This window comes from Triticum aestivum, chromosome 5A (genome assembly GCF_018294505.1).
Source record: "Triticum aestivum cultivar Chinese Spring chromosome 5A, IWGSC CS RefSeq v2.1, whole genome shotgun sequence".
Classification (NCBI taxonomy): Eukaryota; Viridiplantae; Streptophyta; class Magnoliopsida; order Poales; family Poaceae; genus Triticum; species Triticum aestivum.
In genome coordinates, this window is record NC_057806.1 from 436,776,428 (window position 1) to 436,794,010 (window position 17,583).

The window sequence follows — 17,583 nt, forward strand, 5'->3', positions numbered from 1 at the left end:
CATCGACAGACCCGCAACTTGTTTTGCATAAAGGTGGCTGGCGGGTGTTTGTTTCTCCAACTTTAGTTGAATCGAATTTGACTACGCCAGTCCTTATTGAAGGTTAAAACAACACACTTGACGAAAAATCGTTGTGGTTTTGATGCGTAGGTAAGAACAATTCTTGCTAGAAGCCCGTAGCAGCCACGTAAAACTTGCAACAACAAAGTAGAGGACGTCTAACTTGTTTTTTCAGGGCATGTTGTGATGTGATATGGTCAAGACATGATGTGATATACGTTATTGTATGAGATGATCATGTTTTGTAAAAGTTATTGGCAACTGGCAGGAGCCTTATGGTTGTCGCTTTATTGTATGCAAGACGACAACGCCGCTACGATGGAGATCAAGGTGTCAAGCCGGTGATGATGGAGATCATGACGGTGCTTTGGAGATGGAGATCAAAGGCACAAGATGATGATGTATGCATCTTATTTTGCTTAGTACGGCGGTAGCATTATAAGATGATCCCTCACTAAAATTTCGAGGTATAAGTGTTCTCCCTAAGTATGCACCGTTGCGACAGTTCGTCGTGCCGAGACACCATGTGATGATCGGGTGTGATAAGCTCTACGTTCACATACAACAGGTGCAAGACAGTTTTGCACATGCGGTATACTTGGGTTAAAGACGAGCCTAGCATGTACAGACATGGCCTCGGAACACTGGAGACCGAAAGGTTGAATGTGAATCATATAGTAGATATGATCAACATAGAGATGTTCACCATTGAAAACTACTCCATCTCACGTGATGATCGGACATGGTTTAGTTGATATGGATCACGTGATCACTTAGATGATTAGAGGAATGTCTATCTAAGTGGGAGTTCTTAAGTAATATGATTAATTGAACTTTAACTTATCATGAACTTAGTCCTAGTAGTTTTTGCATATCTATGTTGTAGATCAATAGCTCATGTATAGCTCCCCTGTTTTATTTTTGATATGTTCCTAGAGAAAAATAAGTTGAAAGATGATAGTAGCAATGATGCAGACTAGGTCCGTGATCTGAGGATTATCCTCATTGCTGCACAGAAGAATTATGTCATTGATGCACCGCTAGGTGACGGACCTATTGCAGGAGCAGATGCAGATGTTATGAACGTTTGGCAAGCTCAGTATGATGACTACTTGATAGTTTAGTGCGCCATGCTTTACGGCTTAGAACCGGGACTTCAAAAACCATTTAGAACACCACGGAGCATATAAGATGTTCCAAGAGCTGAAATTGGTATTTCAGACTCATGCCCGAGTCGAGAGGTATGAGACCTCTGACAAGTACTTTGCCTACAAGATGGAGGAGAATAGCTCAAACAGTGAGCATGTGCTCAGAATGTCTGAGTACTACAATCGCTTGAATCAAATGGGAGTTAATCTCCAGATAAGATAGTGATTGACAGAGTTCTCTAGTCACTATCATCAAGTTACTGGAACTTCGTGATGAACTATAATATGCAAGGGATGACGAAAACGATTCCCGAGCTCTTCTCGATACTAAAATCGGCGAAGGTAGAAATGAAGAAAGAGCATCAAGTGTTGATGGTTAACAACACCACTAGTTTCAAGAAAAAGGGGCAAATGAAAAGAAAGGGAACTTCAAGAAAGAATGGCAAGCAAGTTGCCACTCCCATGAAGAAACCCAAAGCTAGACCTAAGCCTGAAATCGAGTGCTTATACTGCAAAGGGAATGGTCACTAGAAGCGGAACTACCCCAAATACTTGGCGGATAAGAAGGATGGCAAAGTGAACAAAGGTATATTTGATATACATGTTATTGATGTGTACTTTACTAGTGTTCATAGTAACCCCAGGGGATTTGATACCGGTTCAGTTGCTAAGATTAGTAACTCGAAACAGGAGTTACAAAATGAACAGAGACTAGTTGAGGGCGAAGTGACGACGTGTGTTGGAAGAGATTCCAAGGTTGATAAGATCACCATCGCACACTCCCTCTACCTTCGAGATTAGTGTTGGACCAAAATAAATGTTATTTGGTCTTTGCGTTGAGCATGAATATGATTGGATCATGTTTATTGTGATACGGTTATTCCTTTCAGTCAGAGAATAATTGTTGTTCTGTTTACATGAATAAAACCTTCTATGGTCATACACCCAATGTAATTGGTTTATTGAGTCTCGATCACAGTGATACACATATTCATAATATTGATGCCAAAAGATGCAAAGTTGATAATGATAGTGCAACATATTTGTAGCATTGCTGTTTAGGTCATATTGATGTAAAGCGCATGAAGAAACTCCATACGGATGGATTTTTGGAATCACTTGATTATGAATCATTTGATGCTTGCGAACCATGCCTCATGAGCAAGATGACTAAGACTCCGTTCTCCGGAAGCGAGCCACTGACTTATTGGAAATAATACATACCGATGTATGCGGTCCAATGAGTGTTGAGGCTCGCGGTGGGTATCGTTATTTTCTAACCTTCACAGATAATTTGGGCGGATATGGGTATATCTACTTAATGAAACATAAGTCTAAAACATTTGAAAAGTTCAAAGAATTTCAGAGTGAAGTAGAAAATCATCGTAACATGAAAATAAAGTTTCTATGATCTGATCGTGGAGGTGAATATTTGAGTTACGAGTTTGGTCTTCATTTGAAACAATGTGGAATAGTTTCGCAACTCACGCCACCTGGAACACCACAGCGTAATGGTGTGTCCGAACGTCGTAACCGTACATTATTAGATATGGTGCGATCTATAATGTCTCTTAACGATTTAGCACTATCGTTTTGGGGTTATGCTTTAGAGACGGCTGCATTCACATTAAATAGGGCACCATCTAAATCCATTGAGACGACACCATATGAACCGTGGTTTGGTAAAAAACCTAAGCTGTCATTTCTTAAAGTTTGGGCCTGCGATGCTTATGTGAAAAATCTTCAACCTAATAAGCTCGAACCCAAATTGGAGAAATGTGTCTTCATAGGATACCCAAAGGAAACTGTTGGGTACACCTTCTATCACAGATCCGAAGGCAATATGTTCGTTGCGAAGAATGGATCCTTTCTAGAGAAGGAGTTTCTCTCAAAAGAAGTGAGTGGGAGGAAAGTAGAACTTGATGAGGTAGTTGTACCTTCTCCCGAATTGGAAAGTAGTTCATCACAGAAATCAGTTCCAGTGATGCCTACACCAATTAGTGAGGAAGTTGATGATGATGATCATGAAACTTCAGATCAAGTTACTACCGAACCTCGTAGGACAACCAGAGTATGTTTCGCACCATAGTGGTACGGTAATCCTGTTCTAGAAGTCATGTTACTAGACCACGATGAACCTACGAACTATGAGGAAACGATGATGAGCCCAGATTCCGCAAAATGGCTTGAGGCCATGAAATCTGAGATAGGATCCATGTATGAGAACAAAGTGTGGACTTTGGTTGACTTGCCTGATGATCGACAAGCCATAGAAAATAAATGAATCTTCAAGAAGAAGGCTGACGCTGACGGTAATGTTACTGTCTACAAATCTCGACTTGTTGCGAAAGGTTTTCGACAAGTTCTAGGAGTTGACTACGATGAGACCTTCTCACCGGTAGCGATGCTTAAGTCTGTCCGAATCATGTTAGCAATTGCCGCATTTTATGATTATGAAATTTGGCAAATGGATGTCAAAACTGCTTTCCTTAATGTATTTCTTAAAGAAGAGTTGTATATGATGCAACCAGAAGGTTATTGTTGATCCTAAAGGTGCTAACAAAGTGTGCAAGCTCCAGCGATCCATTTATGGACTGGTGCAAGCCTCTCGAAGTTGGAATATACGCTTTGATAGTGTGATCAAAGCATATGATTTTATACAGACTTTTGGAGAAGTATGTATTTACAAGAAAGTGAGTGAGAGCTCTGTAGCATTTCTAATATTATATATGGATGACATATTGTTGATTGGAAATAATACATAATTTCTGGATAGCATAAAAGGTTACTTGAATAAGAATTTTTCAATGAAAGACCTCGGTGAAGCTACTTATATATTAGTGATACGTCTCCAACGTATCTATAATTTATGAAGTATTCATGCTATTATATTATCTGTTTTGGATGCTTATGGGCTTTACTAAACACTTTTATATTATTTTTGGGACTAACCTATTAACCGGAGGCCCAGTCCAAATTGTTGTTTTCTTGCCTATTTCAGTGTTTCAAAGAAAAGGAATATCAAACGGAGTCCAAACGGAATGAAACCTTCGGAAGAGTTATTTTTGGAACGGAAGCAATCCAGGAGACTTGGAGTAGACGTCGGGGAAGCTTTGAGGAAGCCACGAGGCAGGGAGGCGCGCCCTACCCCTGGGCGCGCCCCCACCCTCGTGGGCCCCTCGTGGCTCCCCTAACTGACTTCTTTCGCCTATATATGTCCATATAACCTAAAAACATCGGAGAACACAATAGATTGGGAGTTCCGTCGCCAGAAGCCTCCGTAGCCACCGAAAACTAATCTAGACCCATTCCGGCGCCCTGCCGGAGGGGGGGAATCCCTATTTGGTGGCCATCTTCATCATCTCGGCGCTCTCCATGACGAGGAGGGAGTAGTTCACCCTCGGGGCTGAGGGTATGTACCAGTAGCTATGTGTTTGATCTCTCTCTCCCTCTCCCTCTCTCTCTCTCTCTCGTGTTCTTGAGTTGGCACGATCTTGATGTATCGCGAGCTTTGCTATTATAGTTGGATCTTATGATGTTTCTCCCCCTCTACTCTCCTGTGATGAATTGAGTTTTCCCTTTGAAGTTGTCTTATCGGATTGAGTCTTTAAGGATTTGAGAACACTTGATGTATGTCTTGCACGTGCTTATCTGTGGTGACAATGGGATATCATGTGATCCACTTGATGTATGTTTTGGTGATCAACTTGCGAGTTCCGTGACCTTGTGAACTTATGTTGTTATGCATAGGGGTTGGCACACGTTTTCGTCTTGACTCTCCGGTAGAAACTTTGGGGCACTCTTTGAAGTACTTTGTGTTGGTTGAATAGATGAATCTGAGATTGTTTGATGCATATCGTATAATCATACCCACAGATACTTGAGGTGACATTGGAGTATCTAGGTGACATTAGGGTTTTGGTTGATATGTGTCTTAAGGTATTATTCTAGTACAAACTCTTGAATAGATCGATCCGAAAGAATAACTTTGAGGTGGTTTTGTACCCTACAATAATCTCTTCGTTTGTTCTCCGCTATTAGTGACTTTGGAGTGACTCTTTGTTGCATGTTGAGGGATAGTTATATGATCCAATTATGTTATTATTGTTGAGAGAACTTGCACTAGTGAAAGTATGAACCCTAGGCCTTGTTTCCTAGCATTGCAATAACGTTTGCGCTCACTTTTATTACTTGTTACCTTGCTGTTTTTATAATTTCAGATTACAAAAACCTATATCTACCATCCATGTTGCACTTGTATCACCATCTCTTCGCCGAACTAGTGCACCTATACAATTTACCATTGTATTGAGTGTGTTGGGGACACAAGAGACTCTTTGTTATTTGGTTGCAGGGTTGTTTGAGAGAGACATCTTCAACCTACGCCTCCCACGGATTGATAAACCTTAGGTCATCCACTTGAGGGAAATTTGCTACTGTCCTACAAACCTCTGCACTTGGAGGCCCAACAACATCTACAAGAAGAAGGTTGCGTAGTAGACATCAATTAGGCATCAAGATCTATAGAGATGGATCAAGACGCTTAATTGGACTTTCACAAAGCACATACCTTGATAAAGTTTTGAAGAAGTTCAAAATGGACCAGTCAAAGAAAGGGTTCTTGCCTGTATTACAAGGTGTGGAGTTGCGTAAGACTCAAAGCCCGACCACACGGCAAAAGATAGACAGAGAATCAAAGTCATTCCCTATTGCTCAGCCATAGGTTCTATACGATATGCCATGCTTTGTACCAGACCTATTGTGTACTTTGCCATGAGTTTGGCAAGGGGGTACAACAGTGATCCAGGAGTAGATCACTGGACAGCAGTCAAAATTATCCTTAGAGGACTAAGGAAATATTTCTCGGTTATGGAGGTGATGAAGAGTTCGTCGTAAAGAGTTACGTCAATGCAAGCTTTTACACCGATCCAGATGACTCCGAGTCTCAATCTGGATACATATTGAAAGTGAGAGAAATTAGCTAGAGTAGCTCCATGGAGAGCATTTTAGACATAGAAATTTGCAAAATACATACGGATCTGAATGTGGTAGACCCGTTGACTAAACTTCTCTCACAAGCAAAACATGATCACACCTTAGTACTCTTTGGGTTTTAATCAGATAGCAATGTGAACTAGATTATTGACTCTAGTAAACCCTTTGGGTTTTGGTCACATGGCGAAGCGAAGTATGGGTGTTAATCACATAAAGATGTGAACTATTGGTGTTAATCACATGGCAATGTGAACTAGATCATTTATTCTAGTGCAAGTGGGAGACTGAAGGAAATATGCCCTAGAGGCAATAATAAACTTGCTATTTATATTTCCTTATACCATGATAAATGTTTATTATTCATGCTAGAATTGTATTAACCGGAAACTTGATACATGTGTGGATACATAGATAAAACACAGTGTCCCTAGTAAGCCTCTATTTGACTAGCTCGTTAATCAAATATGGTTAAGTTTCCTGACCATAGACATGTGTTGTCATTTGACGAACGGGATCACATCATTAGAGAGTGATGTGATGGACAAGACCCATCCGTTAGCTTAGCATAATAATCGTTAAGTTTTATTGCTATTGCTTTCTTCATGACTCATACATATTCTTCTAACTATGAGATTATGCAACTCTCGAATACCACAGGAACACCCTGTGTGCTATCAAACATCACAACATAACTGGGTGATTATAAAGATGCTCTACAGGTGTCTCTGAAGGTGTTTGTTGGGTTGGCATAGATCGAGATTAGGATTTGTCACTCCGAGTATCAGAGAGGTATCTTTGGGCCCTCTCGGTAATGCACATCACTATAAGCCTTGCAAGCAATGTGACTAATGAGTTAGTTACGGGATGATGCATTACGGAACGAGCAAAGAGACTTGCCGGTAACGAGATTGAACTAGGTATGATGATACCGACGATCAAATCTCGGGCAAGTAACATACCGATGACAAAGGGAACAATGTATGTTGTTATTATGGTTTGACCGATAAAGATCTTCGTAGAATATGTAGGAACCAATATGAGCATCCAGGTTCCACTATTTGTTATTGACCGGAGATGTGTCTCGGTCATGTCTACATAGTTCTCGAACCCGTAGGGTCCGCACGCTTAACGTTCGATATTTGTATTATGAGTTATGTGTTATGGTGACCGAAGTTTGTTCGGAGTCGCAGATGAGATTAGGGACATGGTGAGGAGTCTCAAAATGGTCGAGAGGTAAAGATTGATATATTGGAAGGTGGTATTCGGACATCGGAATGGTTTCGAGTGGTCCGGGTATTTTACCGGAGTACCGAGGGGTTACCGGAACCCCCGCGGGAAATATTGGGCCTACATGGGCCTTAGTGGAGAGAGAGGGGAGCCTGCAAGGGGTAGCCGTGCGCCCCCATGGGAGTCCGAATTAGACTAGGGGAGGGGGCGGCGACCCCCTTTCCTTCTCCCTCTCCCTCTCCTTCCTTTCCTCCTCCGATGAAAAAGGAAAGGGGGGGGATCCTACTAGGAGTGGAGTCCGAGTAGGACTCCCCCCATGGCGCACCACCCTTGTGGCCGTCCTCCTCCTCCCCTCCTTTATATACGGGGGCAGGAGGCACCCCATATCACATCAATTATTCTCTTAGCCGTGTGCGGTGCCCCCCTCCACAGTTTACTCCTCCGGTCATAGCGTCGTAGTGCTTAGGGGAAGCCCTGCCCGGATCTGTTGGGGAACGTAGTATTTCAAAAAAAATCCTACGATCGCGCAAGATCTATCTAGGAGAAGCATAGCAACGAGCAGGGAGAGTGTGTCCACGTACCCTCGTAGACCGAAAGCGGAAGTGTTTAGTAACGCGGTTGATGTAGTCGAACGTCTTCGCGATCCAACCGATCAGGTACCAAACGCACGGCACCACCACGATCTGCACATGTTTAGCTCGGTGACTAGGGTTGGACCAAAAGCTCGTAACTCGCGAGCTTAATGAGCGCTCGATAGTTCGGCTCGTTAAGCTCGTAGCTCGCTTCTTAATAAATAGAGCCAATCATTGATTTCAGCCCGTTAAGCTTAACGAGCTTAACGAGCGAGCTAACGAGTTTCACGAGTAGCTCGTTAAGCTCATTAGTAACAACACAACACATATTTTCATTTTACGTGACAAACTTTTATAGCACCTCATCCCATCTATTGAATCTAATCGACCTATGAGACAACAAACTACTGCATTTCTTTTTATAGTCATCATATTTCGTCTTGAAAACCACACCCACACATTCATCCTGTATATCGTAAAACATTATAATCTGTTAACGAGCGCTCACGAGCTTAACGAGCTTCAGACGAGCTGAGCCGAGTAGGGTTTTCTGCTCGTTAATCTTAACGAGCTTAATGAGCCGAGCCTTAACGAGCACGAGCTTAACGAGTACGAGCTTAACGAGCCGAGCTGCTCGTTAGTCCACCCCTATCGGTGACGTCCCTCAAACTCTAGATCCAGCTGAGGCCAAGGGAGAGTTTCATCAGCGTGACGGCGTGGTGACGGTGATGATGAAGTTACCGACACAGGGCTTTGCCTAAGCAATACGACAATATGACCGAGGTGAAAAACTATGGAGGGGGCACCACACACGGCTAAGAAATCAACTTGCATGTCTGTGGGGTGCCCCTTCCCCCGTATATAGAGGAGGGGAGGAGGGGGCCGACGGCCTCAAGGGGCGCGCCCAAGGGGGGAATCCTACTCCTCACTACAAAAAAAAAGACACATCCGTGACTTGGGCCGAACGAAAATAATTTCTGTCATACATATGACACTCCTATGACGATAATTATGACAAAACCTGGTATCATCATAGATGTGGTGGGCTCCTACTTCGATGAAAAAAAATCATGACAGAAAATGGGCTTTTCGTCTTGGGCGGGCCGGAGACGCAGCTGCATGACATTCTTTGGGCCGTCCATGACGGAAAAAACCGTGGTAGAAGCGAGGGGGAGGAAAATTTCGGGGAGTTCCCGGTTACAGTGGGAGGTCGGGGGCCGAGCGATGCGCGTTTCTCTCATACACGTACGCACGTGTGTGCGAGGCGTTGGCTCTAACTGAACCCGAGTGAGGCTTTGGGCTCTAACTGAACCCGAGCGATTGCACTGCAGGCTATGCGTTACTCAACCCGAGCGATCGATCGATGGCTGTTAACTGAACCCGATCGAGCGATTCCTTCGCTACTGCTGCTAACTGAAGCCGATCGATGCTGTCTCTGGATGAACAGTGAGCGTTGCGCGGGGGGGGGGGTGGATGAACAGTTCTCGATGGGGGTGGATGAACAGGACCCCGTGGTGTTGCCTCTGGATAAACAGGACCCCGATCGATCGAGCCGGTTGGGGCTGGATGAACAGGACCCCGTGGAGGGCTGGATGAACAGGACCACCCCGTGGAGGGCAGGATGAACAGTAGACGGTGGAGGGCAGGATGAATAGTAGCCTGTGGAGGGGTGGTTGAACAGGAGCCCGTGGAGAGGGCTGGTTGAACAGTAGCTGGTGGAGTAGCGCGCGGTGGAGGCTGGATGAACAGGAGCCCGTGGATGAACAGTCGCAGGTGGAGGCTGGAGGAGGTAGACGGTGGATGAACAGTAGCTCGTGGAGGCTGGAGGGGGTCGACGGTGGAGATGAACAGTATCCCGTGGAGTCCCATTTTGCGGTACGCCACACCCCTCCCGATGAACAGGACCCCCGTTTCGACCGTAGCACTCCAACACAAGTCCGTTTCATCCATTTTGCGGTACGCCACACCCCTCCCGATCAACATGACCCCCGTTTCAACCATAGGAGGTATGTTTCCTCCGTTTTGTGGTACGCCAGACCCCTCCCGATCAACAGGATCTCGTTTCGAACGTGGCCAGTCGAACACAAGGTCGTTTCCTTCGTTCTGCAATACGCCAGGCCTCGTTTCCATCGCCTGTTCTGTCCAAGCCCTCCCGATGAACACGACGCATTTCGTTGCCTCCCCATGAATACGACGCATTCTGTTGCCTCCCCATGAACACAACACATTCCGTTGCCTCCCATGAACACGACGACGACGCTGTTTCTCCGTTCCGACCCAGCCATGTACACGAGCCCTGGCCATACATATGCGCGAGTAGGCGTTCGAGACCCTGCCCGTATGTACACATACGTGGCCGTATTTTCTTTCTTGCACCCTGGCCGCTGTACGTATGTGTACATGCTACGTGCGCGCCTCTACTACGACACGTGCACGCCTCTACATCTACCAGTATATATGTACGTACACGTTCGCGACCAGAATGACAACGCTACGTACGCTTCGACCAGGTGGGTCCCGACTGTTAGGCACTTCCTTGTGTGTGAAGATGTAGCTGGTGGGTCCCAGCAGTCAGGGGCAAACGTTTTTTTCACGAAATACGGTGGCCCGTCCGGTGGGTCCCCGCTGTCAGGTGGAGGAATAATTATTTTGCGCGTAATAAGGAGGCACTTCCTTGCCGCGGCCGTGGACCCAGCTGTCAGCGTCTCCACGCACAGTACTCTTTCGATGGAAGTCGGTCGTTGACCACATTGACTATGCCACGCCAAGAGCACCACGATGGTGGACGACGGCGAGGCCTAGGAAGGGGACGACGCGGAGCCGGGGAAGACGCGGCAGTGGAAGCCCGCACGGAGAGGAGTACGAGGGTTCACTGGTTCGGCTGCGGTGTGAGGCTGCCGTCGCCGCAGGGCCTGGCCAGCGGTAGGAATAGTAGGGGGCGGTGAGGCTTCCGCGGCAGCACAGCCAGCCACGGGAGGCAGGAGCATGCGGCACGACCGGTGCTGCTTTGGGCGGCTGGAGCAAGAAGACCAGAGGTTGAAGAAGCACTACGGCCGTTGGATGGACATCGTACGGTCACTGGAGCTAGAATCGTTCATATTGACTAAGTTGACAAAGCCCTTCGTCCCCGTCAACTTAGTAGGTCCACAAGTCAGCCTCCCACCAAGGTGGGTCCCAGCTAGTCGAGGGAGTATTAATTTTTTTGTGCGTAATAAGGAGGCACTTCCGGTGAGTCCGAGCTGACAGCGGGGGGAACGTTTTTTTCGCGAAATACGGTGGCCCGTCCGGTGGGTCCCAGCAGTCAGGGGGAAACGATTTTTTCCGCAAAATACTGGTGGCCCGTCCGGTGGGTCCCCGCTGTCAGGTGGAGGAATAATTATTTTGCGCGTAATAAGGAGGCGCTTCCTTGTGGCCGCCGTGGACCCAGCTGTCAGCCTCTCCACGTACAGTACTCTTCCGATGGAAGTCGGTTGTTGACCACATTGACCATGCCGCGCCGAGAGCACCACGGTGGTGGATGACGGCGAGGCATAGGAAGGGGACGACGCGGAGCCGGGGAAGACGCGACAGTGGATGCCCACGCGGAGAGGAGTACGAGCCTTCACCGGTTCGGCTGCGGTGTGAGGTTGCCGTCGCCGTAGAATAACAGGGGGTGTGGGTGAGTAGAGGGATGCCCTGGCCAGCGGTGGGAGTGGTAGGGGGCGCTGAGGCCTGCGCGGCAGCACAGCCGGCCACGGGAGGCGGGAGTAGGCGGTCCCACCGGCGCTGCTTTGGCGGCTGGAGCAAGAAGATCAGAGATTGAAGAAATACGACGGCCGTTGGATTGACATCCAACGGTTACGTCTGCTAGAATCATTTGTTGACGTATATAATAACTAAAAAAATCTTGCATACGCGTCAACTAAACAGGCCCACAAGTTAGACCACTCCCTCTTTTTTTAATAATTTATATATAGCTCCTGGCAACTTCTTATGCAATTTATTGCAGTCGTTTTTTTGGTTGGCCAGGGCCAATTTCGCATATTTCTGTGGGTTCCAAACTATTTTTAATACCGAAATGTCCAGCCAGATTTAAAGTACTTTGAAGATATATTTAAATTAGGTTAATGCCCAGTGAAATAGGAATATGAAAATGTAATAAAATTCAGAAATTATAAAGTAATTGCCAATTTGTCATCTGTTTTTATATTTACAACCCATTTCATATTACTTTCAAGATTTGCAGGCGTCTTGAAAGAGTTGTAGCCCATCAGGGCGTAGAAAAATAAGTAGGCCTGGATTGGGTATTCTTCAGAAAAAATAAACTGGGCTCATTTTTACAAAGAAAAAATAGCTGGGCTGGTCACACGGTGAACATAAAATATAAGCCCGGGCTAGACGGGCCACAGCCCAGTTCAAACCCTGCTCCGTCTTAACAATACCAAACAAAAAAAATACTGCTCGAGTAGCTACGTCCCAGGTGTCAGCCGATCTTGTGCTGTTCTCTTGTCTATTGACTATATACGCTGCCAATGTCGTGGGCCCCAGATGTCAGGAAAACACTAGGAGGAAGCTTTTTTTCCATACGCTGACGTGGCGGGCCCCTACTGTCATCCTCTCCACGTACTTCTGCCAATTCCTGTTGTTTGTTGACCATGTTGACAACGGGAGAGGGCGGCGCCGCGGAGAGCGCACCAAAGCGCGCGGAGGACGTCGGCGTTAACGATTTAGGAGACGGTGGGGCGGCGATGCATGCGCTGAGGCGCAGCAAGCCGTGGGAGGCGGAAGCAAGCGGCCCCGCTGGCGTTGGTTTGGTTTTGGCGGCTGGAGGAAGACAGGACTGAAGAAACACGACAGACTGTAGTACTTAACAACCTTAACTGAAACCAGCAGGGGCACTTAACAACCAAAGCTGAAAGCAGTATGAGTACTTATACAGGTTCAACCGTACAAAGCACGCCTCGAACAGTGCTACTTTGCCCACAGTTAACCAAGGGTGAGGCCGCCAAGCCCCAGGACAAGGCCCAGGCGCCACCCCGCGCATCCACAACCTTCTGAAAGCGGCTTCATCTCGCAACATGGTCAATAAACAGGATATTCACTTTAGAGCCATGGAAAAGCATGAACATAATCTTCTGTCCTATTCTCCAAGATGGACGGGCCTTCATTATTTGAGACCACCCATGAATAAGTATATTTTCACCTCCAAGGGGAATTGAGTAGGTCGACATAAACATCATGTTGTGACCAAGTGCAAGTCTGACCCGACCATGGTCAGGCATCTGTATAGGAACAACAGAACTCGGCAGTTCCTGTTTCAAGAAGATCACAACTGTAAAACTGTGTATAAGCAATAGTTTATGAACAACATATATAACAGAAAACAACTCGTACCATAAGTTTCTCGACATAGTTGGACCTGTTCAACGAGTGCAGCAGTGGCACACATATCCCACGTGGCCTTCCACCATTGAAACACCCCACAAGGACCTCAAGACAATCAATAAAGTGTAGGAACTTGTGGATGTCGATCCAGTCAACTTCAGTGCCATTAGTAACAACCGAGTTATTACAGAGTAACAAATGAGCAGACTGCTTTACTCTGAAAAAACCTACACATGCCACCAATTCTAAGAAAATATTAGTTAGAAGTAGCATCTTCGTGAGAGATTCGTTGCTACTTCTAAAGTTAAATTGTGATTAGTTAGACAGAATAGGTGGATTAAGAAGTAATCGAGGCAACAAGCAAGAACCAGATACAAAACTAACATGGATGAACAATTGGAACGACGTCGGGGTGGAAGATCGCAGTGAAGATGAGACCATGTTCTGCTATTTCCATCAACATTCGTGCACCAACTTTCAGTCCGTAACACTTGAGGAAGTTTATCCAAGTTCAGCCATAAAAAAAGTAGCGATCTTCTTGGTTCATGAACCCAACTTGGAACTTATATCCATGGCTTGTCTTCACTGTGACCATTAAACTAGTGTATTCAGTTATGGCAAGGCCGAGCATCTTGAGTACATGTGTTCTGGCAGAGCAAATAATACACTGCAGGAAAAATAATATGAGAACACAACATGTTCAAAAAAAAACCACCCTCCCGGATAGAAAAGAGGATTCTAGGAACATACTGTGCATGTTTCAAAATGCTGTGTTAGGATGAGAAGGAACAAGTGTGGCGTCTCGCCGAGGGCACAGAAACCTGTAGGGTACTCGCACTTTGGGCACTGCAATTGAAACACACTAGATTCAGTAGGAAGAAAAATGCATCAACGGCGGCGGCTGCCATCCTAGGATTACCTGCGACCAAGGGACTTGGGTTTATCGGGGATGGATGAAGAATTCGTACCTGGTTCTCCATGAGAAAACCCTATGCAATCGCCGAGAGGGGGTTTTCTCTGAACAAGCAGATGAGGGAGAAAGGGATTCAGGCCCAGTGAAATATTGCCGCTTCGTCCGTCCAGCTTACTGCTAAAGCTGGAAAAGGGGGGTTGTGATTTGATGGCTCATTGGGCATTACTGCGGCGCTACGACCGGGGTGTGTCTACCGTGAAGTTGTGCACTCTAATCTGTGCATATGGCACGTGGACCCCGTTGCCGGTTGCCCCACATATCAGCGAAAGGAAGTAGAAAGACAGGAGTAACTAGTTACACATAAATATATTTTTTGACAGAGAGATACTCCCTCTATAAAGAAATATGCAAATCTTTTATATCACAGGCCCGCCTTGCGAAGAAAAATACTCCCTCTGCAACGCACGGGCATTATGGGGGTTCAGCTGAGAATATAATACTCGGATGTTTTTTTGAGGGATAAAAGCTGCTTTATTGAAGATTAACAGTCATAGGTATACAAATAATTTCGGGGGTTCCTGTGAGCCAAAGATGGTGTCCATAGGGCAAAGAAGTAGCAGCTTTTGCGAGCACATGCGCTTCAACATTACACTCGTGTTTTTCATGTATGATCTCCATGGTTTGGAACATATTCTTCTTCATCTTGATCTCGTCCATAATAACTTTGCTGGGCCCCAAGTATGCCTCTCCGATATGCTTGACTGTTGCTGAACAATCGGTGCTAATCTGAACTTGTTGCAGGTTTAAGTCAAGAGCCAGAGATAGCCCCTCGCAACATGCCATTGCCTCTAGGATCTCTAGATCAGTAACACTTTCGCACACCAGTGCCGATGCTCCAAGGAAGAAGCCTGTATGATCCCGGCTCACAACTGCCAGGGCTCCCCTTTCACCATTGCGAGATAACGCAGCATCAACATTCATCTTCGCCCAACCCACAGCAGGAGGAGGACGCCACTTCTGCACTGAGCTAGTGCTTCTCAAAACCAGGTTCTGGACTTTGGGCCGCAGGCCAACCCTGCATGTTTGGGGGCCCATGTGTTCTACCTTAGCGCTTTTCATATTGCAAGCGATCGGTATAGCGCTGGTTTTAGATGCTGTCGCAAGGCGAATACATAAAATTGAATAAAGCATGGCAGCTGTTGGAATGAAATCGAACGACAGTTCCTAACCAGCAATCAGAGTTGCAATTCTATCAATGATATACCATGTGATAAATAATACTATCGTACTACTTATACACACATGACACTTGTTTCACCATGCCAGATTATTACATCAAAATCTCTCGAAGGATAGATCAGTTAGGCAGTTGCGTGCTGCTACTGAAGAATTTCAAAGTTGATTTGGACCAGCTCTCCTTGCCGAGAAAGTTCGATTTTGACATCATCCCCTACCGCAAGATATGATTTAGATTTGAACCTTGACCATCCTTTAGCATCAATCATCATGCGAGCATCCTTTGTACTTACGATATATTGAGCAGGTTCATTCACACCAAGGCTGCGCATGGTAAGAGAAACTTGGCCGCGGTCGCCCAGATTGTTGAACGATTCCCTCGTTGCTCTAGGAATTCTTTGTTTGCAAACAAGAAGACATACCCAAACAGTTAGATCAACACAGTGAATCATGTGAAACAACATGGAAAGAAAAAAGAACGAAGCACTTGGGTGGCCAATGCTTACCAAGAAGGTGGACATGTCGGTTTTTGTAAGGACTTTGGTATATGAAGTGCGAACTGCAGCCCAGTCTGTTGCCGGTGCAACTGCACGGGCCGGAGCAGATGCAAGTGCAAGTGTGGGTGCAGGTGCCCAAGCCACTGCTGCTGCCGGAGATGGTGCTCCTTGTAGAGCTGGTGCCGGTGTTGGAGCAGGTGCCGGTGTCGATGCCCGATCCTTGGGTAGATCAGACTAATCCGCTGATGCGGTCGGTGCCCAATCCTCAGCTGGATCAGACTGAGCTGCTGCCAATGTCAGTGCTAGAGCAACTGTCGGTGCTCGGTCTGTGCGAGACAGCGGCGATCGTGTCTGGTATGCTATGATCAGCTTTCTAACTTGACTAGGATCCGTGACCATGATCCAGTCTTTTTCTTCATTTCTTTTAAACGCGAGAAGGACTAATTGTGGCGTTTTTGTTAAACCAAACTGCAATTCATCATAGGGATTCAGCTTGTACTCAGACAACAGACTGATCCAATTTTTTCCAGTAATATAAGTGATGGACAGTGCCTTCATTACTGACATGACATAAGAAGTGAAACCTACAAAAATAGCCATCGTAGAGCAAACCAAACGGTTTATTCTGTGATGAATGTCACATGGCAAAACATGCACCGTAAAATTGCAGGAAAAGAAAGAAAACATGACATTAAATCAATAAGATTTAGACAGTAAATCAATAAGATTTACTTGATGTGACACGAGTGAATCCTTACCAGGAAATCACTATGTTGAAGTACTAAACAGAAGATTGATCGTTCAACTACGCGTGGCATGCAGGGGCCCCGCCTACTCCCACAAGCAGGACAGTCCAAAGGTCGTGACAAATCGTATGGACCGAACATCCATGGGGCTGGAAATCCTGGTGGGTGCGATAAACCCTGCAATGCATACAGATATTGGAGTGTAACCATAATTGATAGACCGTCCTCACAAAAAATATGATATGGATACTTCAAAATATACAGACTGAATTGAGTGGACAGACATTAACATAGACCGTTCTCAGGACTGACCACACACCAAAAGCGGCAGTACTAATAAACAATACAGGGTTCACAAACACAAATCAAGTACTGAACAATAGTACTTACTACAGACAAGCAAAGTTGCACTAACTAAACTCTGCAGACTATTTTTTGCCACCGACCTATGGGCTGAACCCCACATAACTGACTAGGCCATGGACTTCGTGTGAGATATCTACATGCACCATCACCATCTTGTCAACCTTGGAGAACCTAACAGAGTGGTCTTTCCACTCATAAACATGATGATGAAGACATGCCGCATCAGATTTGTTGGGAAGCTTTACAAGAACCACACCCTTCGTAATCGAAGGCACAGCCAGGAAATTGTTGTGGTCAAGTACAGCCTCGAGAACACGCCTGACAACAATGCTACAGGAAAACACTAGTTCAGGACACGTGGCGACAAGGACACAGCAGCTGGATAGTTCAGCAGTAGAACTCATCATCAGGTCTTCCAGTTCACACGGCATGACTTTGAGAACTTCATCTCCACCGCGG